We start from the raw sequence: 17,050 nt of genomic DNA, 5'->3' as shown, positions 1-17,050 counted from the left end.
CCTGCTGATAGCACCGTTGTCACTATTAGGCAGACACTTCAGTTGGTAGAATTCAGGTAGAAGTCACAAACTTTTCTGGGGAATGACTTTTCTGAGAAATGACAGTTTCTTTGACACATTTTCTTTGACCATTTTAAATAAAAGCTCTGGAGAAAGTTGCCTGTTTTGGATTTTTTTCCTTCTGCTTAGGGTTAATTCTGACTCAAATTTCTCTGTATCTGCCTAAAATCCCAGTACGCAAATCTTGAATTGTTTTTATTCAGATTTTTTTAAGATTTAAAAGCTCAAGACGGCATTTGAGATGATACATTTGCATCTTTGTTGGTAGTGATGTTGAGTAGGTGGGCGGGTGTCTCAGTCCTGGTGGATTAAAAGCCCCGATTTTCCATAAAAAACCACTATGCAAGATTTTTCAGTGACTATTTGAAAGGGTGCAAAAGCAACCTCCATAAAGGAGTTAATGTCGGAAAAAACTAGGAAAGAAACAAAATACTTTACGTATTTGCTAAGATAAATGATCTATTTTTTTCTCTTATCTTGAGGTCAAATGTCTTGGTAGTAGTCCATCTAGGTTTCTTCCTGGGTTACTCTGCTAAGATGGAAACATTTTCATAAAGATTTGTAGAGACTTTTCTGTGCCAAAGTGTTTCATTTCTTATCAAGTTAATCCCCCTTAGCTTTCAGTCCCATGTTAGACAATGCGATTAGAGGAAGGAACTTACACTAGTCTTGTTGACTTTGCAAATTGATCTGTTGCAGAAGAAGATAAAACCAGTCCCCACTGTGCCTGCAGTCCCGTTCTCCCAAGCAGAACATGCGCGTGGCTAGTGGGCTTGTTGTCCAGGAGAGCGGGGAGCTGAGGAGAGGAAGGAAGTCTTTTAACTTGATTGCTCTTCCTGTTATTTACGCCATCGTGAGTAACTTCTCATGATGCTAAGTGTCCAGAGATAAGTTCTACCATGGGCATTTCCACAGCAGGCTCTGAAAATCCATCAGTCAGGATCCAGGAGCATGTGACATCATGCTGGAACCATGACCTAAGGAAGTCATCTATAAGGCCAGACATCCCCATGGAATAGAAATTCCAGAAGCCAATTAGTCCCCTCCAAGATCAGTCCATGTAGTGAATTATGGTTTGGAAGGGGTCTGTAGTTACAGTTGTAGTTTGGAAGGGGTCTCCTTTTCCTGAGTTTCTAAAGGCCTCTGAGCTCACTGCCTTCATTGTTAATCTTCGTTGGAGTAACTGTTTTAAAATTAATACACTATTCTGCTATGTGTCTTATTTCCAGATTTTGGAGGATGACAACACATCCAGTTATTTAGCCCTCTTTAGATTACCAGTACCATTGTCTTTTTGCCTTATTTTCCCTGAAAACCAGAACCTAGAAAAATGACATGGAAGGAAAGGGATTTGAGATTTTATCTTCAGCTTTAGTGAGGCTCAAGTGACAAGGAAGATCTATTAAAAACACATTTGTCTTACCTACTCTCTTTTGAAGTAAAGGCATGAACAACTTGATCTGCAACTTGAAGAAGAGCATGGCCAGTGTGATGTAGATTAGTGCTTTACAAGATTCTGATCCATGAGGCTGTCCAATTCCAGCATAAAACAGGGAGCAAGGAGACAAGTATGTGGCAAGATGAAGAAGGTAGACATCCGGAAAAAAATAAAATCACATGACCAAGTGGCTCAAATTCTCTGAACATCAAGCTGCACTCAACTCTAAGTAGAAATTTGAAGACATGTTCTAAAGCTAAACATAATTTTTTGACATCAGAAACCATAGATAACTTACTTTGTATTAACTTACTTCATTTGAATGTCAAATATGAGACTCTCTTAATAATTTCTTGTTGAGTTGAATTAACTGGGGGGATTCTCTATCCACTACTTCTAAATATTGATATAGATGATTGCGAGTTGATTATAATGGAGTCTCCTTTATTGGATGGACAGAGACATGATGCTTGAAAGATGTTTTTTCTGAAAGCTTCAGTAGAAACATCCAGAAACTGGTGCTGTTAATCTGTCAGTTCTTCTACAGCTGTGGCTGCTGTGGAAGGTGTTTCATTCATTCATTCATTCATTCATTCATTCAACACAGATTTTTAAAAATTTATTTTATTGAAAATTGACAATTTATATATGTTTGTGGGGTATGAATATAATACAACATATGGAATACAATTTACAGATTGATGTTATAATTTATGAATACAATGTGAAATACTTAAATCAAACTAATTAACATATCCATTATCTCCAATACTTATTTTTTTTGTGGTGAGAACATTTGCAGTTTACTCTCAGAAATTTTGAAATGTATAATACATTATTATTAATTATATTCACCATGCTAAGCAGTAGATCTCAAAAAAACTTATTCCTCCTTTCTAGGACTTTGTACCATTTGACCATCTCTCCATTTCCCCATCCCCCCGCCTCTATAACTACCATTCTACAATCTGCTTCTATGTGTTCGATTGTTTTAGATTCCACATATAAGGGAAAACACGCCGTATCTGTCTTTCTGTGTCTGCCTTATTTCACTCAGCATAATGTTCTCCATTCATACATGTTGCTGCCAGTGATAGAATTCCCTTCTTTTTAAAGGTGGAATAGTATTCCATTATGTATATATGCCACATTTTCTCTATCCATTCATCGCTTGAGGGACACTTTGGTGGATTTCATAACTTGGTTATTGTGAATAGTGTTGTAATGAACATTGGAGTGCAGATGTCTTTTTGACAAACTGATTTAAAATTTTTTGGGTAAGTCCCCAGAAGTGGGATTGCTGGATCATATGGTAATTCTATTTCAAGTTTTTTGAGGAACCTCCATACAGTTTTCCATAACGGCTGTACTAATTCACATTCCCACCAACAGTGTTCAAGGGTTTCCTTTTCTCCATATCCTTGCCAACACTTGCTATCTTTTGTCTTTTCGATAATAATAGCCATTCTGACAGGTGTGAGATAATATCTCATTGCAGTTTTAATTTGCATTTCTCTAATGATTAGTGATGTTGAATGTTTTTTCATAAATATATTAACCGTCAAAACATATTTATTGAGTGCCAACTATGGGCTAGGCAGGCATCGTGGGTTATTACAGATGTCTGCTTTGAAATAGTTTTCTAGTTCAGTGATCTCTTTTCAGTATGAGTGTTCATTCTTATATATGTATATTCCATTATTTATAAATAGTATTCTTGAGCTATTTGTATCCCACAAACATATAGCTAATTGTATGTACTATAAAACATTCACAGTAATAGGAATTTTAAAAGATGAGTTGCATATAAAAATAAATATTTTAACTATTTTATTTATTAACTACAAAATTCATTTGACCTCATTAACTATAAATAATATCTAGAAGGAGCATCTTTGTGATATACTGATTTGAAGATCTGAGTTTAACTTCAATTGATTTCAGTGTTTTTTCATAGTTGAAAAAGATACCACACAAAGATATTTAGATCCAAATAAAAAAAGTATATCATTGGCTGTGTGAAATAAATTATAAAAATTATTTAAAAATTCCTTCCATCAATCATGCAAAGGTGTTATTTTAAAATTTGGTCTGCAAAATTCCATTTTAGCTGATGTCAACTGGTCTTACACACTTATTAAAGAAGTTGCCTTTTCATTGAGTTAAAACCACTCAAACTCTTTATTTGGAAAACTTTTAAGCCATCTAAAAAATTCCATTTCTACATCTTTTTTAAAAAGACCAAAGTTATGAAAGTTTTTATGGGTGACACACACCTATATTGTTGTTAGCAACAGTATCACATGATGAAAACATTCCTAAACATCTACTGAATTTTCACTTGCTAAATCTTCCCCTCATTGCATGAATTTCAAAAAGCATCAATGTTATCTTGAACTTGATGGGCTGGATCAAGTACAAATTGTGTTTATTACTTAAAAAAATATCTACAGGTAACGTATTTTGGACAATCAACTTATCAACCAAAAAAGATCAGCAATTTAGTATGCTTGTATTTGTATTACATATACAAATATGTAATATATATTGTATGTGTATATATATGTGTATATATATTGTATATATATAATATATATGTGTATATATTGTATATGCACATATATTATATATATGTATATATAGTATATGTATATATGTATATATAGTATATGTATTATATACACATATATATTACATATACTATTGTATATACATATATTATATATGTATATATGTTATATATATATGTGTATATATATATTCATTTTTTAATTTCACAATTCTTTGGGTGTCTTTAGTCATGAGATAATCAGTGATTCTTTTTATGGCACAGAAGGGTCTCATATCATTATAAAGACTGTATATTTAGCAATGTTGGGTCTATAAAATTAATCACACTAATGTCTCCTTAAATCTCAATATGTTGCAATATGATGGGAGTAATTAACTGAGGGCATCACCATTACCCCCCATTTTCATGCATAACTTCCCCTTGTCCCTGAGGACATTCTCAGAACCATGTGTCACACATAACTAAACTGTGGAGAGCACCAGCATTACAGTGACCAACTGTCCAGGCTTATTATTTATATTTATTATTTAAACATAAATAAATCTCAATTTCCTTTTCCTTTTCTTTTTTCTTTTACTTCTTTTTCTTTCTTTAAAAACAAATAAATTAGTAGTTTCTTTTTGCATTCCAGTGAATTGTCTCATGTGGTCCCTAAGACACATGCATCCCACTTTGGTCACTTTGGAGCTTGTAAAAGTAACTGGTAGATGAGAATGGAGACCCTTGCTTCTTTTACAATGGGCTATAGCATTCCTGCTTGCTATATTTCTTGCTCACATCCCCTCTGGAGGCCACACGAGAGAAGTTGGCTCTGGCCTGAGGAATCCTGCCATTATTTGTTCTAAGATGGGACTAGGTCCAGTAGCATCAGTGCTTCTGCCAGGGGGTGATCCTGGTGTTTGTCAGGAGTGGCAGTAGCATGGGATACACAGTCTTTATATGCTCTCCTACAACTAAAATCCACTTCTCATTAAAAGTTTTCTTTATCCAACCTATCCTTAAGTGACACTCATATTAACATGATAATGTTAACTCATCTGGGAAAATCTTAAGAGGAAGAAAACACACTTTTCATAAGATCAAGATGCTGTCTTCTCTCCACCCAAGCCAATTAGGTGGAAATCTGTAACAGCAGTTCTCAACCTTGGCTGCACATTAGAATCATTTGGGACTTTGAAAAATCCCTGTGTCCAGACTGTGCCTTTGGCTGATTAAAATGGACTTGCTGGGGGTGGATGCAGGCATCAGGATTTTTTTTTTTTTTTTTTTGAGACAGAGTCTCTCTCTGTCGCTACGTGCCAGACTGGAGTGCAGTGGTGCAATCTTGGCTCACTGCAACCTCCACCTCCTGGGTTCAAACTATTCTCCTGCCTCAGCCTCCTGAGTAGCTGGGACTACAGGTGTGCACCACCATGCCCAGCTAATTTTTGTATTTTAGTAAAGATGGGGGTTTCACTATGTTGGCCAGGATGGTCTTGATCTCTTCACCTCATGATCCACCCGCCTTGGCCTCCGAAAGTGCTGGGATTACAGGCATGAGCCACCGCTTCTGGCTGGCATCAGGAATTTTTAAAGCTCTTCCAGGTGATTCCAATGTGCGGTGAAAGCTGAGAACCACCAGGCATCTACCTTTCTCCTCCAGTGGGGGTGGGATTGTGTTCGAGTCTGAATGTGGAGAAAGAGATCTCAGAGGCAACTTGTATGTGGCATTGTAGCATGGATGCTGTCTTATTCAATTAGAGTTTTCTTTCCCCTTACTAAACCAGGCAGGGTTATGGTAATGCATACTCTCTTTACTAGAGAGTGAAAGCCCAGTGGTCTTAGCAGTCACTATAGGAGGCCTCTAGAGTAGCCTGACTCGCAAGGAGGTATAGCTAAAGTGATTTTAAATGTCTTTTATCTCATAGCATGATGATTTCCTTTTAATGTGTGTAGACCCATAAACAAATTCAACAATGAAACATAAAGAAAACAGCAGGATGTTGGAGGATCTGCCCCTTGTCTCACCTGTGTACTTTTAAATCTCAGTAGTGGATTGATGTATTCAAATATGCAGCAAACAGGGTAAAGTGAAAAGATAATGGAGACGGCAACTGTGGTAGAATCCCACATTTAAGCCTTTACTTGAAGTCCACTCAGGTCCTCCCTGGACAAAGGTCTTTATGATGTTGAAGCCAAACGAAAATTTAAAGAATGAACCTTATAGGACTGATGAATTTGCTTTTCCTAATGATAGGGTATAACTAAGCCATAACTAGTGTCCTTATTTCCTACTTTCGATTCTACCTATTTCAGTGCAGAGAGATTTTGGAGTCTGTAGTAGCTGAAAGAACTGGAGGACTTGGGGCTCAGGAGCCTAAAGAAGATTGTCACCAACTTCTGGTAGATGAGAATGGAGACCCCTGCTTCCTTTACAATGTGCTATAGCATTTATGTGCTGGATACTGTGCTACCTGCTGAGAAATTCAAAGAAAAGTCAGGTGCATCCTTGATCAGAAGAAACTCAGAGTTATTGGGGCAAATTCAGGTGATCTGCCCACTTTGGCCTTCCAAAGTGCTGGGATTACAGATATGAGCCACCTGCCCAGCCCACTCTTTTTTTATTCCTTAGGTTTTAATATGTAAACACTTTATATCTGAGCTGAGATTTTCCTTCTTTTTTTTCCCCCTTCTAATTGGTATTCTTTTTTTTTTTTGAGATGGAGTCTCACTCTGTCACCTAGGCTGGAGTGCAATGGCAGGATCTGGGCTCACTGCAACCTCTGCCTCCTGGGTTCAAGTGGTTCTCCTGCCTCAGCCTCCTGAGTAGCTGGGATTACAGGTGCATGCCACCCCACCTGGCTAATTTTTGTATTTTTAGTAGAGATGGGCTTTCGGCCAGGCTGGTCTTGAACTCCTGACCTTGTGAGCCACCTGCCTCGGCCTCCCAAAGTGCTGGGATTACAGGCATGAGCCACTGCACCTGGCCTCGGTATTCTTTTTCAAAAATTTTTATTGCATTGGCTATGATCTCTAGTATGATGATAAATAGAAGCAGTGAGAAACAGCATTCTTGCCTTGTTCCTAATCTTAGAGAGAAAGCGCTCAATATTTCACCATTATGTGTGATACTAGTTGTAGATTTTTTTATGGGTACCCTTCGTCAACTTGAAAAAGTACCCTTTTATTTCCAATTTTGCAGAAAAGAAAATCACAAGTGGCATTGAATTTGTCATATGACTTTTTTGATTCATTGGGATGATCATGATGATTTTCTCCCTCATTCACCTTTAATATGGTGAATTACACTGATAGATTATTTTGAAAGTTAAATTAACCTTGTATTCTGGGATAAATTTGACTTAGCCACAGTATATTATTTCTCTGATAAATATTTTTTGTCTATGTTCATGAAGGCTATTTGTCTGTAATTATTTTAATCATAATGTCTTCATCAGATTTTGGTATCAGGTTATGATAGCCACATAAACTGAATTAAGAAGCATTCTTTTTCTATTTTCTGCAATAGTTCATATAAGATTGGTGTTACTTTTTCCCTGAAATGTTTGATATAATTCACCAGGAAATTATCTGGGCCTAGAGTTTTCATTGTGGAAATGTTTTTGATGACAAGTTCAATTTCTTTAATAAATAAATGATTACTTAGATTTCTAAAAAGCCTATATTATTTGTGCTAAGTTTTATTTTTCAAGGACTCCATTCATTTGATCAAAGTTGTCAGATTTATTGGCACAAAGTTGTGCATATTATTGTTGTTCTTTTAATGACTGTAGAATCTGTAGTGATGTCTCCTCTTTCATTCCTGATATTAGCAACTTGAGCTCTCTCTTTTTCCCCTCAACTTATCTAGCTGGGGTTTATTAATTTTCTTGATCTTTCTCGATTTTTCCAAAAGGTTAGCTTGGGCTTTGTAAATACTGTCTTTGAAAATGTTGTCTATTGTTTTTCAATGTTGTGTTTCATTGATTTCTACTCTTTTATTATTTGCTTCCTTCTATTTAATTTGGTTTTACTTCACTCTTCGTTAACTAGATCGGTGTTTCTCAACTTGGCACTATTGACATTTTTGACTGTACAATTCTTTGTTGTGAGAAGCTAGCCTATGTATCATAGGGTGTTTAGCATCAACCCTAGCCTCTACCCATTAGATGCCAATAGCTCTTCTCCACCCAGATGTGACAACAAGAATTATTGAGCTATATTTAAATGTATAGCCTAAGGCTATTTTTCTTTCAGTATCTTTTTCTTTCCTAATACACATATTTAAATCTATAAGTTTCCTTTAACATTACTTTAGCTGCATTTAAGTTTTAATATTTTTAAAATTTTCATTATTATGCAATTAGAAATATTTTCTAATTTTCTTTATGATTTCTTCTATGGCCCATTATTTATTTGGATACATTCTGTTTAATTTCAAAGTATTTTGGCATTTATCTAGATATATTATTACTTCTTTGCAATTTAATTCCATTGTGAGAGAATATACTCTGTAAGATTTCTGTCTTTTAAAATGTATTGAAACTTGTTTTATGAGCAAACATGTAGTGTTTCTTGGGGAATATTCCATGTTCTCTTGAAAAAAATGTAAATTCTGTCATGATTCGGTGTAGTGTGTGTAATAACAATTAACTAATAAACATTAATTTGTTGATGATAGTGTTGTTCAGATCTTCTAAGTATTTATTGATTATTTTTGCCTAGTTGTTCTATCAATTAATGAAAGTGTTAAAATCTCTAATTATGATTGTAAATTTATTTCTCCATTTAATTCTGTTGACATTTGATTAATGCATTTTGAATCTTTGTTATTTGAGATATACACATTTATGATTGTTATGTGTTTCTCAAGAATAGGCTGTCTTATAAAATATCCCTTTGTATCTCTGCTGATACTGCTTGTTTTGAAGTCTACTTTATTTGATATAAATATAGATACTTTATTCTCTTTTCTTGCTGTTTGCTTAGTGACACTTGTATTACTTTTGTAAGTAGAAATAATACTGTAATAGTTTATATTTATGTGGTACATTATTTATGAAGAGATTGGCTTCTTCTCTCCTTTGATATTCCCAGAAATCTTACAGAAAAATATTATTGTTATCCCCATTTTACAGAGATAAAACTGAGTCCACAGGAATTAAGTGACTCACAGTGGTGAGTGAGCACCAGCATGGTCTCTGTTTTGCCCTGATGCCTGGACTCTTGACCATTATGCTACACCAGATTAAGTGGAAGGAGAGGTGAGGTTCCTACAAATACAAACTCATAATGGCTATTTGCATAGCTGAGCTCCTGGGTCTGGCTGGAAAAGCCAACCCTGCGGGGGAGGACCCACAGGATAGATCCTGTGTGGCAAATCACAGGATTGGTCAGGGCAAAGGTAGGAAGTGTATATGAAGAAAGTGGTACACTTTCTGTCTTCTAAAGACACTGTGTTCATAGTTCCACTCCAGGGCTCAAGATTGGTTGTAAAGCCTGGGAGCGGTGGCTCACATCTGTAATCACAGCACTTTGGGAGAGAGAGGTGGGCAGATCGTTTGCCAAAACTCTGTCTCCAGAAAAAATAAAAAAATTATCTGGGTGTGGCAGTGGCATGCACCTGTTGTCCCAGCTACTTGGTGAGCTGAGGTGGGAGCATTGCTTGAGCCTGGGAAGTTGAAGGTGCAATGAGCCGTGTTCATCCCATTGCACTTCAGCCTTATTGACAACGAGAGACCCTTTTTTACAAGAAAAAAAAGACTGGTTGTAAAGAAAAAACTTTTGGTTATAAAGTTGGTGAGGCATTGTCAGGAGTACTGGAGTGAATGGAATCAGCAAGATTTGTCAGTGTAAGAGGAGGGGCTGGGCTCTGAATCTCACTGTTACAACGCACACCCATAATGGCCATCAGCCAATTATCTTCATTATGTTGTATGTATTACAGTTTGGCCTAGAGGCAGAGGGCAGGATAAGATGATCTCTGCTGGGCTACCTAAGATTTCATGACTCCTTTTAGGGGACCCACAAAAGAAGCTGATGTCTTGAGATGCCAGTCAGATGGAGAAACTGACTTTCCTTGCAGGAGCTCTTCCTTGCTACTCATCTGGCAATCTATGTCCCAAGTGGCCAAGCTGTGGGTCCCCCCAGGATTGGCTGTTCCAGTTGGACCCAGGTGCTCAGTTTTGCAAATATCCATTATGAGTTTGTATTTGTGGCAACCTCACCTCTTGTTTTTAAATCTCCAATGCCCAATAGAAGAGAGTCTGTCTAGAAAATCTGAACAGTAGTTTTAAATTTGTGTTTGCTTTTTGTTCAAATGGTGTTTCACAACTCATAGGCATGGACTTGTGATTTTATTCAATATTCCTAGCTTCATTACAGTGATTTATCTAACAAAATTGTATTTTGCTTTCATTTGCCACCCAGTCCAACTCTATGATCTACACTTCTGAAACCTGCTGTTCCTAAAATAAACTGTGACCTTCTGTGCCTATGTTTTTGACATGCTCTTTTTCTCCTTGTTGATTCATATCTAGTGCCTAATTGAAATGCCACTTTATCTGAGAACCACTCCCCCGACCCAATATGGCCAGAGTAAATGACTCTGAGCTCCCAAAGCCTGTTGAAGAAATACTTCCCCTTCTACTGAGCCTTGAGCATCCCCAGGAGGAAATTCACCCTCTTTCAGAAGGTATGCATAGGCAGTGGCTGGGCTTCAGACCCCATGGGGCAGGGATAACCCCCTTGGGTGAGGTGTGCACCTGTCACATCAGTCCTGAGCAGTCACTCTGCTCATTAGGTTGTCATGTCTGGGGAAGACTCTTTGCATTGTCCAGTGGTGTCTACTTTTGCTCTCTAGCTAGATAAAAAGAATTAAGCAGTTAGATAATCCCCCTGTGACTTGGTGCTTTCTCGAGAATTCTGGCACAAGTAATTTGCATAATGCAGACTTATGTCCTAGATGACACAGTGCCTTGCAACCCCAATGCAAACGAGCTCCACCTGTGTTAGCCTCTGAGGCTAAGGAGTCTGGCTGGGTCATTCCTGGGAGTCCTTGCAGGTCACTCTTGGGAGGTCTTGCAGATCCTCCAGCCCAGGGGACAGCAAAAGTCCAGATAGGACTTCCTATGTTGGGGGTGAGAATCATTCTAGAAGTGACTATCACTACCTTCTCACCAGATAGTGTTAGGAGTAAGGTCAGGAGTAAGGCACAAAGGTCTGAGGGGCTCTTCAGTCTTGCCCCATTCTATTCCTTTTCACAGGGTTCATCCTAGCCACACAGGTGTGCAAAGTCATCTTCTGTTGTCCCACAAAGCCTCTACTTATTTAATAAGCACTTATATAGGGCTTACTATGTGCTAGGTACTGTTGAAAGTACTTAACAGATATAAATTAATTCCCTTCTGTAGCAACCTCAGCATTCTGGCTTGGAGTCTGTGACTGGCTATAGCGAGCATGGCCTATGAGGTTAGATGGATCTATCTTCAAAGCCTGGTTCTATCACTTAGTAGATCTGTGATCAAGGGCAAGTTGCTTGGTGCCCCTCTGCCCCAGATGGGGATCTATAAGATGGGTCCTTAAGAGATTGTGATGAAGATTAGATGAGATCGTGCATGCGAGGCACTCAGTCTAGGACCTGATGTTTTGCATGATAGGTGGCTGTGATGACAACGAGAAGGAAAACCTGCTTTCTTAGAGATTTCTCTCTGAAGCCTGTGGGATTTGATGTCAATGTGCTCCCCCTGAACAGAGAACTGTCTACTGTGTTCTAGAGAGATGTGGCTGTACCCTTTCTAAACTCTGAAATGGAATTCCACTGGGGGTGATCAGGAGTTCCACTTACATGGGGATCCCATGCTCTCAGGAGATCTACTGACTGGTGGAAGGATAAAGGGGGTACAGGAAGATGTTAACCCAGAGGTCCTACCAGAAGAGTCTTAGGACACTGTCTGGGCAGAAAACTAGGTTCCATGCATTTGTGCTTCTGATCTGATTCACTTCTTTGCTAGGTGCAGCAGAAAACTTGGCTCACACCTGCAGACAGAGTTAAAAGAGCCAAAGCTCATCACCCTTTTGAATATTTGCCCCTCCTTAGCTGGAGTGCTCCCAGCCATGAGAAGCCCTCTTTGTGAGGAAGACCCCAACACTCTCTGTTAACTAGGCAGCCTAGGACATGGGGTCCCTCCCTCTGCGTCTCCGGGGAGAAACTCCTATTCCAATCCTGTCCCTTCAGTAGAAGGGAAGATAGGGGTCTTTACCATCCTAAACCCATTCACTGTGTTTTCCCTTGAAAATCCAGGGATCTGGGTTGCTCCCAGGGAAAGCACAGTGAAGAGGCCTGGGTCCTGGATGTCACTGAAAGGTCCAAAGCTACCAGCTGGAAGCTGAGGATAACCTTTGTCCCTTTGTAACTTCACTTCAAGCCTGTATTTTGCTAGAGGCCTGGGACTCTTAGACTCCCTCTGACTTCTTGGCTGTCCCCACTGATCTCTGGGCTCAAAGGCCTGGATTTTGTTGGCAGCCTCAGACACCAGGAAGCCTGATGATCCAGCCCTCTACCTCCTCCTAAACCCCACTTCCGCACCTACAAGTTAGCCTGCTGGCAGAAAGTTAATTAGTGATTTATTAAGTTCCACAGATATATCACCTCCCAACCCAAACTCTCCTAACCCAAACCCAGATCACTAAAGAAGACTCTTATTTTAGGGTCTAACTAGTCATAAAACATATTTTGCCGAGGAGCACACATGTGGATTTTGTGTTTTAGAGCAGCGTTTGCTGAGCTGGTTCAGGAGGACATCTGTGACTGTGGTGTGGGAGGTAAATTCTGCCCTGCATAGCTCCTTGGGGACTGGGTTTCCACCGAATCAAGATAAGGCAGGTAGAGCTATTGTCAATATTTAATCAGGATGCATGGGATTCGGCTCTATAAAGGCAGCACTCAGGCCTGTGTTTGCAGACTTTGGAGGAGCGCCAAGGAAAATGTTAGGCCCCTGACCCACGCTTTAAGGGCAACATGACACGGCTATTTGTCCCAAAGTCAATCCTAGGAATTCTGATGAATATGCCATGCTGGATAGCACCTCCCAGGGGCTCCTGAATCTTTCATAGCAATGTCAGAGCTTTGTGTCTGTGCTTGGCTGGAAGGGACAAAGGTGGGAGCTCTAGCCCTCACTCTCTGTGAAAAGACCCCGTTTTCTGAATTGGACATTCCCAGGCCCCTTCTTACTGCCCCTGCTCCTCTGTCTACCTTCTCTGCTCAGCCAGTGCTCAGCAGGCTCAACCAAGCAGGGTTCTTACAGGAAGAAAAGCCCTTGTATTTGCCCCTTTCTGTTTACCAATGACTCATCCTAGGGATTTGGTTTCCCTAGGGCTGATCTTCTGCCCTCAGAGCTGAGGGGATTCCTCGGCTCTGCTGCACGGGGACAGGACTGTGGATGCTGGGCAGCTGAGTCCTGGCTTCCGTGGTCTACTTTATAGCGTCCTCTGACCTCAACACACAAGCACATCACCCTTGCTTCCCATCCAGCTTTCCTCCTGGATGTCACTTGCCCTTTCATTTCTCCCCTTGGGTGTGTGTGTGTGGGAGGTGCTAGGCAGGAATAAGCCCCCAATATCCCCTGATAGAAATCCTGGAGTTGTGACAGACTATTTAGTACTTCCTGACAGATCTCCTCCAGCCCTGTAACCCAAATCATAGTTTTTTGCAGGGATTTGGGAGCAATGAAAGCTGCCAATAATGATTGATTGCTTATTATGCTCTAGACACAGGGATAAGAGTCTTATGCATTAGCTCATTTAATTCCCCACTACATCTTCTGAGATATTATCATCAACTTCATTTTATAGAAGAGGCTAAAGAGATACAGAGAGGTTAGGTAACTTATGTATAGTCACACAGCTCTTGGGTAGCCAATCTGGGATGGAAGCTAAGGTCTGTCTGAGTCCATGCTGCATCCTTGATCACCACATGCCAGCGTTTCTCTACTGTAAAGAATTAGGACAACCTTATTTTAGATTTATTATAAGCATAAAAGTAAGGCATGAATACCTTATTCCTGTGGAAAAATTAAAAGAGCTCAGATAAGGCTAGAGTCCTCTTGATCAACATTCTCTATTTTCTATCGCTTTCCCCTACTCCATGGGTAATTCTTGTTATCAGTTTGGCTTGTGCCATTTCACACCTTTTCCTATATGTTTACATACATGTATAGTCTGCATACAAAACACCTGAATCTCTTGTTGTTCTTTAACATGTGGAATCGTACTTGTAAACTCCATTCTGAAACTTCTTTCACTTTACAATATGTCTCTTTTCATGTAAGCATAAGCACTCACTCATTCCTTTCTACCACTGCCCAGAATTTCATGCGATGGTTTTACAGAGTAGTTCTCTGTTTTCTGTTTCTGGTCATTCCCCAGTTGGTGAACATTTAAGTTGTTAACTGTCTGTTAGCACAATACTTCATTGAAGATCCTTGGACATAGCTCCTCATGTACTTTTGTGAGTGTTTTTCTAGGGCGATGGCAGTGGAATTGCTGCGTGATAGAGTATGCAAATTTTAACTTTTAATAGACATTGACAAATGATCCTCTAAAGTGGCTGCACTAATCAATAACTTTGTAAGGATTGTTACACATGTGTTGGGGAAAAGCACTGTCTCTCCAGGGAGAGCAGTACAGGAGAAAGTGAGCTGAAATTGCAGGGGATGTGCACATAGGGAGCAAGTGGTGTGAGCTGTGGCTTCACAGCTGTCCAGTTGGGCAGGTGATAATCTCCATGAGCCTCGGTGTTCACACCTGCAACATAGAGACCACAATCTCAATAACTCAGAGGGCCATTATGAGGGTTAATTGAGATGATTTGTGAGCAGCTTATATTATATGGTTGTGTTCATACAAAGCGCTTGACAACAACAATCATTAGCTAGGTGGGAAGGAAATGAAGACAAGGAAGGGGAGGGCTATCTTCCCTGGAAAATCTTTAGGGACAGCAAGCCCACACCTGGGCTAGACCCAGGTGCTATCCTCTGGAGGGAGGGTTAGATGACAGGGCTTTGAAACCCAGTCAATTTCAGAGTAGAACTATAAGCCACAAGCCATGACCTTGACCTTGAGTTCTCTTCGGTCCAGCCTAGGGGAGGTAGAAGATATGGACCGTATGGACATTCATTCCCTTTTTATGAAAATTATAAATTTACACAAGAAATGCTTTTTATGTTTTTGCCTTTGAACTATTCTAAACCTGAACTTTCTGTTTGGCAAATACACAGGGTGTTAGGCCATTAAGGCAATGTCAGGAAAGGAACAATGCTTTCATCTGCTTTATTTTCCTGCTATCAGCATGGCATAGTCATCTTGGCTGTGACTTTGACTTGGTATGAGTAACCTTGAGAAAACTGTGGAAGCTCTCAAAGTCTCAGTCCTTTGTAAAAATTAGATGATAATTATAGCTATTAGAAAAGCTAATGCTTATAGAGCACTTAAAGTGTTCCAGACATTGGGCTAATTACATTTTAGATGCATTATTTTGTTATTATCTAATTTAACGCTCATAATTAATAGAAGTGGATGATGGTTCCTGGAGGTGAATCTGATTTCAAATCTATTAGCAGCATGGCCTTGGGCAAGTGTCCATGTTCCTCTGTGGCCAGGAAGTTTTGTTGGGAAGGTTGAGGGACTGAGAAGCAAGACTCCAGAATTAGCCCATGGGCTCTCAGCAGGAGACAGCCCCTCCCTGGCCATAATGGGAAGCAAGTACCAGACAGACCTGTGAAGGATGCCCTGCTCCCAGTGCCACTCTGATTGTGGGACTGAGGTTGACCTGGAGGCCAGGTGGGGCAAAGACCCTTGTTAAAATCCAAGCAAAGGTAATCCTGAGAGCATTTATAGTCCCCAAGTACCAGGGCTGAGCCCAGCTCTCCTGATGAGTCATCGCCTTCTCCTGGGCCTAGGAGATGAGGCCATTGTTGGCAATCATTGGCTTAACAGGAAGCAATGGGGCCCCTGGCTTCCAGGCCTGCTTCTTGGACAACTTCATTGTGAGCCTTGTCCGTGGCTCCTTAAAACCACAATCTCCCCGCTTCCATCCCTCTCCATGCTAAACTCCACTGTGCCGAAGGATTGCCCAAGGTCTAATCCCTCTTCCTCCAGCTTGTAAACTCTGCTGAAACCCAGGGCAAAAGCTACCCAGGAGGGAAAGCATAACAGCCTCTCGTTGGCTTCTTGGGGCTCAACAGGTCTGCTCTTCTGACAAGGGGTCTGTAAGATGGGAATTCTAAGAATGGAAGTGAGAGAATGGGACACCAAGAGAAGTAAGTTTTGATGGTAGAGTGCTTTGGAGACTTGTCTCAGGAGGCAAGCCTAAGCATGGCGCCATAGAAAGAGAAGAGAAGGGAGAGGGAGAGGAAGAGGAAGGGGGTGGGGGGGAGAGAGAGAGAGAGAGCAGGAGGTGAGAGAGAGGGAGGGGCAGGAGGAGGGGTCGGGAAGAGCTGATAAGTGTGTAAACTGGGGCACACAGGGGTGGAGCTCCTTGCTCAAAGGCACATAGCAGTTAGAAGAGGTGCCAAAATTTGAACCCAAGTAATCTTTTCTTCTGAACCTATGCCCTGAACTACTCTAGCAAATGGCCTTTGTAAATTGGGGCAACTATGACCATACCTATATTTTACTGAGTTCTTGGGAAGGATAAAGTATTCATGACTGGTGACTGGGAAAAAGTTGACACTCAACACTGGTTCATTCCCTTCTCCCTGTTCTCTTCTGTTTTTAAAATGGAGGCACACGGCCATGGAGAGTCCTGGTTACTATTACTTATCAGACTCAGATCTCTCTGCACCGTAGAGGGATGGATTTTTAGTAAAGGAGCCTGTGCGGTATGTGTTTGTGATGGGGAAGGCTGATGGCGGTGGTGGTGGTGGGGAGGCTGGGCAGTGGTGGTGGTGGGGAAGCTGGGCAGTGGTGGTGGTGGGGAGGCTGGGCAGTGGTGGTGGGGAAGG

The sequence above is a fragment of the Aotus nancymaae genome, unplaced genomic scaffold (genome assembly GCF_030222135.1).
Source record: "Aotus nancymaae isolate 86718 unplaced genomic scaffold, 86718_ANA_hifiasm-v0.15.2.pri h1tg000012l, whole genome shotgun sequence".
Taxonomy (NCBI): domain Eukaryota; kingdom Metazoa; phylum Chordata; class Mammalia; order Primates; family Aotidae; genus Aotus; species Aotus nancymaae.
The sequence above is the reverse complement of the archived record's forward strand: the minus strand, read 5'-3'. Positions refer to the sequence as shown.